This window comes from Balaenoptera borealis (assembly GCF_965194805.1).
Source record: "Balaenoptera borealis genome assembly, chromosome: 11".
NCBI lineage: Eukaryota > Metazoa > Chordata > Mammalia > Artiodactyla > Balaenopteridae > Balaenoptera > Balaenoptera borealis.
This window is the reverse complement of record NC_138868.1, coordinates 64,176,706-64,192,134: the sequence shown is the minus strand read 5'-3', so window position 1 is coordinate 64,192,134 and position 15,429 is coordinate 64,176,706. Positions and strand designations below refer to the sequence as shown.

General features: G+C 42.8%; 1 protein-coding gene across 13 annotated transcripts in view; it reads left to right on the top strand.

Moving 5' to 3' along the window:
- SYTL2 (synaptotagmin like 2) overlaps window positions 1-15,429 on the top strand; it is a 101,456-nt gene that overhangs the window by 24,780 nt on the left and 61,247 nt on the right. Inside the window, exon 1 of one of the 13 annotated variants that reach the window (XM_082343276.1) lies at window positions 6-79. The exons of the other annotated variants lie outside the window; for them this stretch is intronic. The gene's annotated coding sequence lies outside the window, so the exon portion shown is untranslated. Of the gene's footprint in view, window positions 1-5; window positions 80-15,429 lie in introns of those variants that run through there. 13 annotated transcript variants of the gene reach the window in all.

The window sequence follows — 15,429 nt, the reverse complement described above, 5'->3', positions numbered from 1 at the left end:
TACAGTGTTGGACTGACGATTCAGTGAGACAGCTTATGTACGTCTTCTAACATGGTGGGTCTTCATAGTGACAACAGCAGTAAGTAACTTCACATATAATCCTGCTAATCTCCCCGAAAACAAACAAAAAACCCCAACTACATCTGAACCAAAATAAGCCTTGTTAGGACGTTGTTTTACTGAGGAGACGTGCCTGATTTTACCCCCTACCTGGGCATCAGAATCCTGGCTTTATAGTCACTTAGCAACAGTCTTCTTTATATAACAATGGGATGAGGAGTTCTCAGGATTTCATAAATTGGTTGTAAATGATTGAGAAGTAAATATATATATGTGTGTATATATATATATATATTTATAGCATATATTCATGTATACAAATGCTGTTATATTCAAATGTGTATATATATTTGAAAATATATGTATGTATACACACTATATTTTAGATAGGTGGATAGGTAGGTAGATAGAGTATGTGTGTGTCTATTCTGGTTCCTCCTCACTAAGCTTAGTCATTACTCGGCACTTGCTCAAGGACAAGTCTTCAAGACTCCACTGGTAGATGTCTGTGGAAGGCTCTGCTGCGTTCTGATGAGCCCCTCAAGATGCCAGAAAGGCTGAAAAGATGCTGGCACTGGTTCTGCTGTCTAGTTTGGAGCTCTGTTTATCTTTGGTCATTGTATCCACTCTGCAAATAGTACTGGGTTCATGTGCTGGAAGAGAAGGTTTAAATTCCCTCTGATTGGAAAGAGTCACTTTCAGCTTCAAGTCCAAACTCCAAAACCGTTTCCTGGGTACCATCATCATATAGTCCCAGCCTCCATCCCATCCCCACTGCTTTCCAGTTGCTTAGGGTTGGAGGTGAGGGGGGATTGTTTAATATCCTCTATAGTGTGAATTACACCTGTGAATTCCATCTCAGAACGCTTGATGAAATAGGTATTGTTTGAAATGTTACCTGATGAAATAAAATTGGAATCAGAATTCTGGAGGATTGACTAAAGTCTTACTAGTAAGAAATAAGATCTATAATTCTGCAAAGAGTAAACTGTAGAATTCCTGTCCCCTAAATTCCCTACCCCAAACAGGTCTGTGGTTTAACTTTAATCTCACTCTTCTTTGTGTCTAAAGTCTCCCCTCTCAAGGACCTTTAGCCTGAATCCACAATCTCCCCAATTCCTGTTTTTTGACTTAAATCCCACTCTCTCTGATATACAGAGCCTGGGCCTGTGTTATTACACACTTAGGTAATTTTGAGGCTCTATCATCACCTTGAAATCTTTCTCAGACATTCTCCTCCTCTTCCTTCCCACTTTAGGACAGGGTCCAGGTTGCTCATTAATTACATTCTTGAGCCTAGGTAGCAATGAATGCAGTTTGGGAAGGTAGGCTGGCTGTACAAGCAAGCATGTGACTAGTCTCACTCACAGAGAAGAATACCTGACTGAGAAGGCCAGTTTGCTCAGGTAGTTACTGTAACGGTCAAGAGTGCCAAGTTCAAGGATTTTCACCCTGGCTCATTGGGTACCGATCCCATGCCCCTAACACCACATGGCCCTTTCCCTGATGCCCACTGCGAGTGCCAAGGGAAAAGGCTCGGAGCCACCCATTTCATTGCTCCTGAGAAAAATACTCAGAGCACACACATGCTGATTACTGTTGGTGGCTAAAGAATGTCCACTTCTTAAATGAAAGACAGTGTGCTTCTGTGTGCATATAAATATAGACATCCTTTTGTTTTTCTGCACTCCACCCTCTCTAAAGTAGTGTTATGCTGTCTTCTGCATTGAATTCAGTGAGTGTAGGTTGTGAATTGTCTAAATCTTACCCCATAGTCAAAGCTCCACTCAAGTTTCACCACTTCCCAGCTCTTGCCCTCATCTCTTCACTTCCCCACTCGTCACACAGTTGTCACAAATATACCCCTTTGTCTGTAGTCCTTTTCCTCCTCTGCAGATGTGTTGTCTGCCCAGCTCTGTCACTTAGCAGCTGTGTGACCTTGGACAAGCCACTTGACCTTGCTGAACCTCAGCTTTCACATCAGTAAAAGAAGGATTATGATGACACTTGTTCCTACCTGCCCTCCCGCCCTCCCAGGGTTGTTGTGAAGAGCGCATATGCCAAAGTATAGTGTAAACCCCCAGCCTTGTACAAATGGGAGCTGTTACTATTGCTGGAAGCCAAATCTTCTTGACAACAGGAACCAGGTCTTACTACTTAATAGTTGTATCTGTAGTGCCTCACCCAATCCCAAACAGGGGACACTCTGAATGAGAGAGGGAAGGAGGACGGAGGGGCAGAAAGAAGGGAAGGATGACTTTTGTCAGTTTTTATACCCTATTTTACTAGTTATCATTCTCTCCTTCAATATAGCTATATCTTATCATAGATTTTTTTTTTTTTTTCCTAAAAAGACATTTTGCACTGGGCAGAGGATGACTTTTTTTTTTTCTTCCAATATTCTTCCTCTACATCTCTTGCTCCCTCAGCTAGCTGGGTAGTGGTGTTGGAATTTACTCTGATCATTTTATGCTCATGAGAAAAAACTTATACAATTGGAGGCTATCTGAGAGATCAGAGAGCAAATGCCTTATTTTATAGGTGAGATCACCCAGGGAGGTAAGTGAAGCCACCAAAAGTTTCAGTCATAAGCAGCAGAGAAAGAACTGGTTTTCAGCTGCTCCTCCAGGCTGACTCTGAATAATGAAGTATCGGTGATCATTTCTGCCTGCCTTTGGAGGGTATTTTAAGTGTTGACTGACACTATAAAGCTCTTTCTCGGATCAGTGCAGGGATTTTTGTTGTTCAGGAGGGCTTAGGAAAAAAAAAGATTTGCTGATGCTGGATCATCATATCATCATACTCCCTGCCTGCTGCCCACACTTTAGGAGTTTATTTATATATGCTGATAAACTGGATCACATAAAGCATTAAAAATCCCTTTGTAACGAGTTGCATTACACGTCAGGTTTAACAGCATTCTGTACTGCAAAGCTCAGTGTCTTGGGTGTGTGGGCATCGAGGGAAACGCCGCTCCTCTTTGCATCTTTGAGTTCCTTCATAGGAACCTGTGTGCCTGGCCCTTCCTTCCACTTTTACCACTCTCTTCCTGGTGTGTCAGACAGCAGTTTGGAGCCAGGCAGACCTGGGTTCATATTCCAGCTCTGTAGCTTAGAGGCAAGATAGGTTTAGGCAAGTCCCTTAACCGCCATGAACTTCAGTTTCCTCATCTGTGAAACACAGACGATACTGCCTACTTTGCTGGTTCGCCTTATGGTGTAGAGGTAATGTGTGTAAAGATGGAAGAAGGTATTGAAGGAAGATAAAATGTCTGTTTCTTCTCCAACTTTTCCGTCAAGTCCAAGTTCTACCTATTAATTTCATTAACTTAGTTTTTATCTTTTATAACACCCATACATACCTTTCAATATTATTAGTAGTTAATAAGGCATTTTGCTTTTCTATACAAAATCACATTCTTTCTTGTTGCCTTTCATCTGATTTTTCCAGGGTTTGGCTGAGAATTTTCAGAAGGCTTAGTGTATAATTTATCTCTTTTGGAGATTTTCCTTCCTCTTGCTAAAAAAAAAAATTTTTTTAAAAACCCCACCCCAAACCAAAACCCACCAAGTTGGACATCATTTCTAAATTTGAATCTCCTTTTTAAAACACTGTGGTTCAGTTAGTTTAAAGAGAGGTTTCTCAGAAACAAAGGTAGTGTATATTTTTCATCTCCGTGAAGATTATGTCACAATTCCAAACCGCTATATATATATTTTTTCCTAATAAGGCAAAGGCTTGGAGATAGTTTACTTTCTCGCTTTTTGAATAGAGAAAACATTCCTTTAAAAAAATCAATTTCTGGTCCTTTGTAATAACGCTTCAAAGTGCATGTGGTACTTCAGTGGAATTCGGTCCAGTATCAGCAAACACTGTATGGCAGGCACAGGGTCAGGTAGTGGGAATACAGAGGAGATGGACACGATGTCTGTACCTTCAGGGAGCACCCAGGGTCCTTGTAAGGGAGATGGACAAGTCAGCAGGCAGTTGCTGTGTAATACAGTCCTGTGAGACCACAGAGGAGAAGACTGTAACCAACTTGTGAGGAAAGGGCTAGACTCACCTTCTCAGAGGAGATGACAATTGGACGGTGACTTGAAAGATGAGGAGGAGTCTGAGAAGCTGGGAAAGGGCATTACAGGCAGAGGGAGTCCTGTGTTCTAAAGGCACAGAAGTGTCAGAGGCAAATTTAAGGACCATCAGGGTATGATGTCAGGGAAAATGGAGGGGAAGGCAGGGGCCAGATCTGGAGGGGCCCATGTAACACTGAGGGGTTTGACTTTTATCCTGAAAGCAATGAGGAGCCATTGAATGGACCTCCCAGCGAGTCTTACACCAGAAGGAGACCTTAGAGGTCAGAGTCTAGCATTTCATTTGACAGATTTGGAAACTGAGGCCGAAGAATGGAAATTGACGTACTCGTGGCCACACAGCTAGTCAGTGGCTGATAACGTACATCTTTGTATAGACCCAGTGGTGCCTGGGGAGTAGGGTAGAGGGGAGCCTTCACAATGAAATTCCAGTGTTGACCTTGTGAAGGCAGATTCTCATAGGAACATTTAGCCAAAAATTTATCATGGGGACTGCATGATTTGGGCTAATGACCCCAGCATGCCTTTTTTGCATATTATGTCCTTTAAAGGAAAGGCCATCACTAGCTAGAAATGCTCTTTGACTATTTTTAGGCTGTGTGGTAGGGGGAATTAGTGGAATTCTTAAGGTCAACTCCAGCTGTTTTTCTCCAAAAGACCAGCTGAGTTTTTCATGAGATTTGCTCATTAGGGCTTTTACCCTTCAGTGAGGCATTGTACTGAGTCTGAGTCAGCCTGTCCTGGGAAATAAGGGATGAGAGTTTGGGGAAAAGTAGATTGGAGTTGGGATGGCTGCTGCCCTTTTTTAAAAATGTTAAGCACTAACTAATATTAAGTGCTAATTAACGTTAAGTGCTGTCTTAGATGTGGTTGGTTATTTCTCATACCTTCTCAATCACAGTGAAGGTCCTTCTGGATTACAGCAAATACCTCAAAGGATTGTGGGGTTTTGAAGATTCAGGGATGCCATATATGTAGAGTCTGACACGATGCCTGGGTAGAGTTCTGACTAATTGCATCGTAGTACACTGAATAGCACCTTTCATTCAGGACTGTCACCTTGGAACACTCTACAGATATCAAGTCAGATATTCCTTAAGAATCCTGTGAGGGGAACTTGCCCGTGGTTATTTGGCATCTACAGTTACAATACTACCTCTCTATTGTGGGTCAGGGACTCTGTGAAGGCAGGTGAAGTGAAAGTATTCTTCATTTCTTCCGGAGTGTTCTGTGAACCCTTACTCCTATCGAATCTTATGGGTGTCTGTTTGGAGCTCACGCTGTGTTAGAAGGTAAATGGATAAATATAGCTGTAAAGCATTTTTGCAGTTCACAAACTGTCTTTCCATATGTGGTCTCGTTGGCCCCCTGTAGTAATTCAGCAAGGGAGGTGGGCAGTGGTTAGAATCAATTTTAGAAAGGAGGAAATGGAGACTCAGGTAAGTGCTATGTTCGTGGTCACCAAGCTAGTCAGTGGGTGACTCGTTTTCAAACCAGATCGTATGACTTTAGTCTCATATTCTTTCCTCTTCATGATGCTGCCAACTAGATTGAGAAATAAAGGGCTAAGTTTCTCCTCTAGCATAAAAGTGGTTTAAGGAATGCCTTTAAAGGAAGGTAACTGTTGCATACCCAACCGAGGAATGAAGGATCATGTCCAGCATGGGATTTCTAGACATGATGGAGTAAAAGTGAACTTTGTCCCACTAGCTCCAGAATAACAGCTATTTTCTGATCTAGAACTCAGTGACATTAAAATAACAATGTATAACTTATGCTAATGAAAACAATACTCATTTAAAATTGTTGGTTGGGTTGAATGGTAGTTGAGAGGCATTAACTAAAGAGAGTAGGTCTTACAAAGTTTCTATCTTAAGAATTCTGTCTAACACAGATGATCCGAAAGAGAACCAGAATACTTCTCCCCTTCTCTCTTAAATGGAGAAAAATGAGGCCATCCTTACTATTCACAGAACAGGAAGCCTGAGGAGATACTCCCAACACTTCAGTGACTTACTTAATAGTTAAGAGTTTTTTTTGTTTTGTTTTGTTTTACTACTATGTGCAAGGTACTGTGTGGCTACAAAAATGAAGTGGACATAAATCTTTCCCTTAAAGAGTCTAGAAGTGGGAATTTGATATGTTTATAAGTTTCTGTAATGTTTATGTAATTGTTGAATGCTTATTTTGTTGGGCACTTATATATGAGCTTAAATCTTCTTAACAACACAGTAAGACAGGTATGATGCCCATTTTACAGATGATAAGCCTGAGGCTCAGAGAAGCTAAGTAACTTGCACAAGAGGGTCACATTGTACCCAGGTCTGACTCTAGAGCCTGTGCTCTTTCCTACTTCAGATGACAGATGTACAGATAAGAGCTACGAGGGCTCAGTGAAAGAAGTAATTATTGCTAGCTTGTGGAAGGGATATTTTTGAGGGGCAGGGGGCTGCAGGAGCAGCTTCATGGAGGAGGTGTCATTTAAGCTGGGGCTTGAGTGATTGGTAAGGTTTGGATGTGTGCAGATATAAGGGAAAGACATTCTAGGTGACGAGAACAGCAAGAACAAAGGTCTGGTGATAATAGTGTAGAGCTGATATTGAGGAGTGATTTGGCTGGAATTCACGGGGTGAGAAAGGGTCCATGGAAAATAAGATTGGATAGGGAGCTTGGGATGAGAAGTACATCAATACTAGGAATTTGGACTTACTCTGCCATCAGGGAAGAGCTAGGGAAGGTTTTTAAATTGAGTATGGCATGCTCAAAGTGGGGCTTTGGAATATGAGTCTAGCTGGACAGTATATGGTAGCCAGAAGTAGGGTGAACCAGGAAGTAAAGAAGCCATGTTCAGTTCATGTTCCCTTCTAAATGAGTGGTAGAAAAGGAGAGAAGGGGTTGAATTGGAGGGAGAGTGCAGAGGTTCAGTCAACCGAACCTGGCAACTGATTGGCTATATGGCAAGGAGAGGAAAGCATCCGCTCTCAGTGTTGCTTTCAAAGATGTATTTAGGGCTTCCCTGGTGGTGCAGTGGTTGAGAATCTGCCTGCCAATGCAGGGAACACGGGTTCGAGCCCTGGTCTGGGAGGATCCCACATGCCGCGGAGCAACTGGGCCCGTGAGCCACAACTACTGAGCCTGCGCGTCTGGAGCCTGTGCTCCGCAAGAAGAGAGGCCGCGATAGTGAGAGGCCTGCGCACCGCGATGAAGAGTGGCCCCTGCTTGCCACAACTGGAGAAAGCCCTCGCACAGAAAAAACGAAGACCCAACACAGCCATAAATTAAAAAAAATTAAAAAATTAAAAAAAAAAAAAGATGTATTTAGTCAACAGAGTTCCAGGCAACAAACTGGGGGTTCAGAGATGAATAAGGCACATTATCCTCAGGCTGTATTAGTTTCCTATTACTGCAGTGCAAATTACCACAAACTTAGTGGCTTGAAACAACACAAATTTATTATCTTACAGTTCTGGAGGTCAGAAGTCCAAAATGAGTCTTACAGGATAAAGTCAAGGAGTTGGCATAGCTGAGTTCCTGCTGGAGGCTCTGGTGGGAAAATGTTTCCTTGCCTCTTCCAGCTGTTAGAGGCTGTCTGCATTCCTTGGCTCATGGTCCCGTCCTCCACCTTCAAAGCTCATCACTCCAACCTGTCTTCATCCTCACATCTCCTCTCTCTCTTTTAGACCATCTTGCATCCTTATGAGGACCTTGTGATTCCACTGGGTCTGCTGAAATAATCCGGGATAATTTCCCCGTCACGATATTCTTAATCACATATGTAACGTCCCTTTTACTGTTTACCATATTCACAAGTTCCAAGAATTAGGATGTGGACATCTTTGGAGGACCCTTATTCTGCCTACCAGGGAGTTAACAAACACATCTGTGAACGATAACTTGACAAAGCTTTTTGTCCCTGTAATCTCTTTCTTCTTCCCTTTATTCAATCAAAGAGGTATCTGTTGTAAGTCAGGCACCATACCAGGTGCTGAGGACACGGGGATGCCGAGGCGCCTCGCTACCCACCTCTAGAGGAAGAAGAATTAGAGAAGGACTGTTAATGTAGAACCAGAGACCAAAAATGTCAGACTCTTGGCTCTTGATTTTCTAAAGCGGAGGTCCAGGCCTAAGACGAGAAGGTTTAGAAGAATTTTGGTAATTTAAAAATGGGATCCTCCTACCCACCCTCTCTACTGCCAAACCCCAATCCCCAATTTAGATTTTTTTATCTACTGAAAGGCCTCTGGGGATGGGGGTGTTTGCAGAAACCAGGAATTTGACTCTTTCTTACAATAGGGTGGGAGGTTAGAAGAGGGAGACAAATAGAAAAAGCAGCAGCAGTAACATTCCAACCTCAAGGTAGCATAGAAAGGTGATTGAGTTGGTGAAATGTTGAAGATTTATTGTCAGCTGGTGTTTATGAAGCCCTTACTATGTCCCAGACCATTTAACCTACAGCCCAGTGTCATCCTCACGGTAACCCTGTAAGGTAGGCCTTACTGTCTATGTAGCACAGACCCAGAAACAAACCCAGAGTCCGTAGGGGAACTGCCAAAGAACTAATGAAAGATCAATCCCCTTCCAAGCATCTTTTGACTCTAAATTCAGTACGTCCTACTCCATCACAGCAGCCTCTTATGTCAAGGGGTATAGTTAATGCATGTGGTCGGCATTATCCACCTGTATCCATTTCAAAACAAGTGTCTCTCAGAGAGGAGCAAGAAAGACCTTGCACACAGTTAAGAACTTGATGTATCTTACACTAGGGTGGTATTTCATAGAGGAAAGACTATGTGAGAACATCATGGGAAGGTGGCCATCTTCAAGACAAGGAGAAAAGACTCAGAAGAAATGAAACCTTCTGATACCTTGATCTTGGACTTGTAGCCTCCAGAACTATGAGAAAATAAATTTCTACTGTTGAAGTCGCCCATCTTTTTGGTTTTTGTTATAGCAGCACTTTCAAACTAATATAATGTAGGCAGAGTATATAGACATTCTTTGTGCCATTCTTGCAGTTTTTTATGAGCTTGAAATTAATTTTTTAATTTCAAAATAAAAGGAAAAATTAAAGAAAAATGGCACACATCTGTCTATTCTAACATAGAAACAAAAATATTGAAAGAGTATTGTTAAAATTTTAAAACCCAAGTCACAGAAACAATATCCACTTTTTTGTTGAGATATGTGATATGAGCATCTGAATAGAAAATGCCTGAATTGACATATAATACAGTGTAAAACAATGATTACTTCTCTGAAATGAAGTTGGTAAGTGTGAGAGAAAAAGAGGTCATTTACTTTATACCTTGTATGATTTTGTGATTTTCAAACATTTTTTTAACAAAGAAAATGTATGTTACTTAATGATAATAATAATAGTATTAGTAATAAATTCAATGAAAAAAAACAAAAAAAGAACTTGAGGGCTTCCCTTGTGGCGCAGTGGTTAAGAATCCGCCTGCCAATGAGGGGACACGGGTTCGAGCCGTGGTCTGAGAAGATCCCACATGCTGCGGAGCAACTAAGCCCGTGCGCCACAACTACTGAGCCTGTGCTCTAGAGCCTGCAAGCCACAACTACTGAGCCTGTGTGCCGCAACTACTGAAGCTTGTACACCTAGAGCCCGTGCTCCATAACAAGAGAAGCCACTGCAATGAGAAGCCCACGCACCGCAACGAAGAGTAGCCCCCACTCGCCGCAACTAGAGAAAGCCCGCATGCAGCAATGAAGACCCAACACAGCCAAAAATAAAAAAAAAAAAATAAAATAAATAAATTAAAAAAAAAGAACTTGATGTCTCTTTGATGGGATCATTAATGGCCTGACCAGAGAGATTTGAGCAGGTCTGGGCCAAGGGTGAGGCACATAAGGCACCCAGGGCACAAATCTATGGAGAAAAGGTCACACAAGTACTGGCACTGCACTTGCCATACCCTGAGAGTGAGCGTCTCCTTACATCGTGTGCCTGGGTGCCCGACTGGTAAGGAGGCCTCACTCTCAGGGTGCGGCAGTACAGTGTGCTGTGCTCACACAACCTCGCCTCCTTGAATTTGGGGCCCTGAGCATCTTGCTTGCCTCACCCTAGGTCTTAAATTTGAGCAGGGGCCAGAAAGAGGAGAGGACCAGTGAGTTCGGTGACCTCAGTGCTGGCTGCACATTCAAACCCCCTGAGTAGCTTAAAAAAAATATCTCGGGTAAGGTCTGACCCCAGACCAGTTAAATCAGAATCACTGGCATGGGGTGGGAGGAAGGGAAAGAGGCCTAGGCACGGATATTTTTTTTTAAAGTTTTTCAGGTGATGCTAATATACAGCCAGGTTTGGGAACCCCTGAGTTTGTACATTTGGAGAGAGTCCCTCACTGCCAGGCTGAGTAGGAATGTACATGATTGTACCAAAAGTGAGGGTTTATGTAGTCCTTTTAAAGTCAGAGCTGAGGACTGCTACAGTTCAGTTAACTTTATGATCCTGGGTTTAATTCCAGCCTGGTTAATAAATCAGCTGGTTCTTCCACTCCCTTCCTCTGAATTTGAAACCTAGAAAATAATTAAATCTAGAATTCATCTGCAATGCCTGTTGTTATCATCAATGTGCTGGTTTCAGGGGTGCTGGGAAATGTATCTCAACCCATTTTATTAGCCCGTTTGCAAATCCTTATGTGGGTTGAAACTGTATCTGTCCCGGAAGATAAAGGAGGTCTCTTCTGAGTGTCCCAGCTCTCACATTAGGTAGCTGTGTGACGTTAAGCAGTTGGTCTAACCCCTCTGTGTCTCAGCTTCCTCATCTGCACGAAGAACTGGTTATGACTCCATGATTCAGCCATTGCTTCATTTTTGCGTTTGCTCTTGTTACAGCTGGAAAACAATTGATGTACAAATTAACATGCTTAATTTTGCTGTACTCTTTAACCAGATGTCAGCCATTTCTGACCTGTTGGGAATCCTTTATAGCTGTGATTGCCAAACCTGGCCAAACATCTGCATCCTGTGGGAACATTTTAGAAAATGCAGATTCCTGGGCCTTGTCCCGGAAGATCTTGATTCAGTGGGTCTTAAGCAATGTCTGGAAATCTGCTCATCAGCCATATTTTGATACAAGCAATGATAAGTTTGATTAATTAAGGTGGTAGAACTCCCAATTTAGATATCACTGTAGAGTTGACCGTTGACAGAGATCATAATTCTTCAAGGAAACCTTCCCTGGCCCCCCGAAACTACATTAAGCCCCCTGGTTAAAAGTTTTAAGGCACCCTGCTCTTCTGTTTTGTAGGACTTCTCAGGCTTGTTCAATATCTGTCTTCCTTTCTGGAATATAAGTTCTCTAAGGGCAGAGACGGTGTACACTATTCCAACATTTGGGACATACGACCTAATCTCTTCCAGAGTTGAGATCTGTGGTGAATGCTGCCATGGCAAAGGGAGAGGAAGTCTCCATCTGGCATTTTGAACTGAGGCAGGGCTCCAGGTGCTTCCCAAGCTGTGTAACCAATAAAAGCCCATGACTGTGTTGGCTCTTACAGCAGCTCCGTGCGATGTCCGATGAACCTTGTTATACCGTCTTAAAGCTCCTTGATGTGTTGTAAGTCATCCCTTTCGTAGGTTGTCATCCCTTTTTTTAGATTTGAGTTTTCAGCCCAAGTGTGAAGATTAATATGAATTTTCAGCTGCCCATTTCCCCAGCTCCTTTCTCTTTACTGTTTTTATCTTTGAAATCCTGATATTCCAAGACAATACAGATTAAAAGGGTAGTTCAGGCACATTTATCGAGACTGAAAAATGTGAAAAATTCCAGTTCCAGTTCCCTCCTTTGGCATTTCAGGCCCCTCAGGGTCTGACCCCAGATACTGTTTCCCCACTTGTACCCTACACTCCAGTTACCAGTCTTCTTTTTGAACACCCTACCTTCATGGTTTCATGGCCAGTGCACTTGCCCAGAATGCCCGCTCCCTTCTTCTCAGCCTCCAAGGCTCTCCTCATTTGATCTCCTTCCTAAATCCCTGTGGCCCCTGACACTTGGTTTGTGCCTCCTTTATTAGTACTTGACATAGTACTTGTACAAAGGTAGGTTGTGTGTGATACTGTCTTCTTCACGTGGCCCATTATCTTACTCTTGACTGGGACTTGATTAAACTCTTTGATTCCTATGGGTACCATAAGTCTAAAGTTGCCTAGGAATGGCAGAAGGTGAGCTTTTCTAGAAATCCAGAGACATTATCATTAGGTTTGAAGAGGAGATTAAGGTGTAGGGAGCGTTGTCACATATGAGTAGTCTTTCCTTCTCTGCACTTTCTTCATCCTTAGTTTGAGATCACCAAGTCAGTCTATGGGAAATGTTACCCGTCAGCTGCATCAGCCCCGGGGCTGAAGGAGGTGACTGAAGTAGAAAAATTTCTTCCACTTTTGGAAGAATCCTCACAAAAGTGAAAGCTTTGTATCTTACGGTGCCTGTCAGTTTTGACTTTCAGTTGTTCCCCTGTGAAAAAATAAAACAGAAACTTATTGGATAAATTATTCTTTCTTATTCCATCTATATTTTTTCATTTGTTCACTTCTTCCCAGGTTCATTTCATTTGTTCGTTTTATTTATTCATTCAACTCAGGTTGTTTTTGAGAAGCTACTTTGAACCAGTCACAAGGCGATGGTTCTTTCCTCTCAAGAAGCCCAATTTAGGCAACACAGTAGATTGAGTAATTTACATGTTTTTTAGTAGACTGATGAAAGCAGGGACCATGCAGAAACAAAATATTCATACAGCGTTGTTTCCTGACAGTGCTGTGGACAAAGTTTGCTGTTCACATAAGCACATTTCTATTAAAAACAGCAACAACAACATTCTGATTGAGTTTAAGCACCTCTGAAGAAACTTCTTTTAGTGATAGTTTCTGGTTCCTGGGATTGCTACCATTCTCAGAGTCTAATGAGCACATATAAACACCCGCATATTGACACAGGTGCCTTTTTCCCTCTATCCATGCTTGTCTTCTTTTCCATGTCTATCCGTAAAACAAACCCAAAGGGCCCAATCATTTTCCTTTTCCTGGCAAGTTCTGTAGAGCATGCCGTGCTTTGAGGGCCAGTGCAATTCACTCATAGGAAATGACAAAGAGAAAAGTAGGACGTCCAGAAGGAGGAACAGCTGGGTGAAAACAGGACTGGGCTGGGAATCAGGACACCTGGGGGTCTCGTTTCATCTTTGTGCCTAACTAGCTGTGTGACTTCTCAGAGAATAAGGGGGGAGGGGTGTAATGAAAGATTAAAAGTGGCAGCTTTAGAATCTTAACAGCCCTGGGTTCCAAATCACATTCTGATTGAGCGACTGTGGACAAGTTACTGAACTCCTCGAGCCCAGTGTTATCTGCACGATGTGGAGAAGACCTGCCGTACTGGGTGGGCAGAGTGATTAACTGACCTCCTGTGTATGAAGGATCTTAACACCACCTGCTCACTTTTCAGCCCGGAGAAAAATGACCAAGATGGTGAGAGGCTTAGAAAACATCATGTGAGGAACCCCTGAGTGAAGGAGGAAGTTCATCTTTCTCTCAACAAAGCAGATTCAGGGAGAACATGAATGCTGTCTTCCTTTCAGACTGTTGTGATGTCATGGGGCTGTCAGAACAATTTGCTTCTCTTCTGAAAACCTCATCATGTGAGAGTCACTACTTAAGTTTTCCTCCCCTTCCTTGAGGTCCGCAGGCTTTGGTACAGCAGCAGCCATCTGGGAAAGGAGAAGGTGCAGAGAGAGTTGGGGGAACGAATGCTGCTGTTAATCAGACTTTAACCTGGGTTTGGTTGGCAGAATGTTGGAGATTAGGCCTGCAAGCCTAGCTCTTCTCTTTGCTGCCATCAAAAGCAAACACCAGCTGTTTGGGGCCTTTTGGACAGCTGACAAAGAGGAGAGTATAGGCTTCTACAGATGTGGCATAGCAGGGCTGACACATGCAAACTATTTTGTTTGTTTGTTTCTTCCAGTTTCAGTGAAATACAATTGACATACAGTACTGTATAAGTTGAAGGTGTACAGCATAATGATTTGACTTAAATACACCATGAAGTGATTATCACAGAAAGTTTAGTGAACATCCGTCATGTCATGTAGATACAAAATTAAAGAAATAGAAAAAATGTTTTTCCTTGTGATGAGAACTCTTAGGATTCACTCTCTTAACAACTTTCATATTTAACACCCAGCAGTGTTAATTATAATTGTCAGGTTGCACATTACCTCCTTAGTATTTATTTATCTTGTAACTGGAAGTTTGTCCCTTTTGGCTGCCTTCCTCCAATTCCCCCTCTCCCCACTCCCCACCTCTGGTAACCATAAATCTGATCTCTTTTTCTGTGAGTTTGTTTGTTTTTGAAGTATAATTGGCCTACAATACTATGATAGTTCCTGTTATACAACATAGTCATTCGGTATTTCTATGCATTTCAAAATGACGCAAGGAAAATTTGAATTAAGCACAGTTTGCATTTGGAGCCCTCACATTTCCCTTTTACCTGCTGCTCCTGTGGCTGCTCATTCCTTACTTGTCCTCGACACTTTCTTCCTTCTTGCCAGAGCCTCACAGTAATCTCCATAAGGAAGGGAAGGTAGGAGTGAAGAGACCCATCATACAGGTGAGGAAACTGAGGCTTGGGGAAGTCATGTAATTTATTTAAACCAGACAGTCATGTGAAGGACCTGGAGCTGGAACCCAGTGAATAACATGGACCTGCTTTTTCAATGATGGACCCTAGAGCCAGGTTCACGTGAAGGGGGAAGTGGAAGCTCAGTCTCCTTCCACCTGTGTTCCCGTATGAAATACCTGAGTGCCTAGTACGTAGATGGGTGCCACAGTGGCAGGTGCTGGGTGGGCATACAAAGCACTTAGAGGCCCTGGCCTTGCGCATAAACTAGTGGAGGACAGATGTGAGTAGGTGGGATTCGAGATGGTGTGGTGAGTATCCTGAGTGAGGAAGTTAGGTGCTAACGGAGCACTCCAGAGGGGCACCTAACCTGGCCTTGGGAGGATGGGGAAGGCTTCTGTGCAATAAGTGACATCTCACCTGAGATCCAAGAGGTATTTTCTCAGGAAAGGGTATTCTAGGAGCCAGGACAAGCATATGCAAAGGCCTGAAGGCAAAAGGAGCTGAAAAAGTTCAGTGGGGCAGGAAAAGAGCTTGGAGAAGAAAGCAGGTGTGAGTTCACGGAGAGCCCTACAGGCCATGGTAAGGACTTTGAGCCTTAGCCAGTGGACAGTGGGAAGTTGGTGAAGGGTTTTAAGCCTGGGAATATGGCTT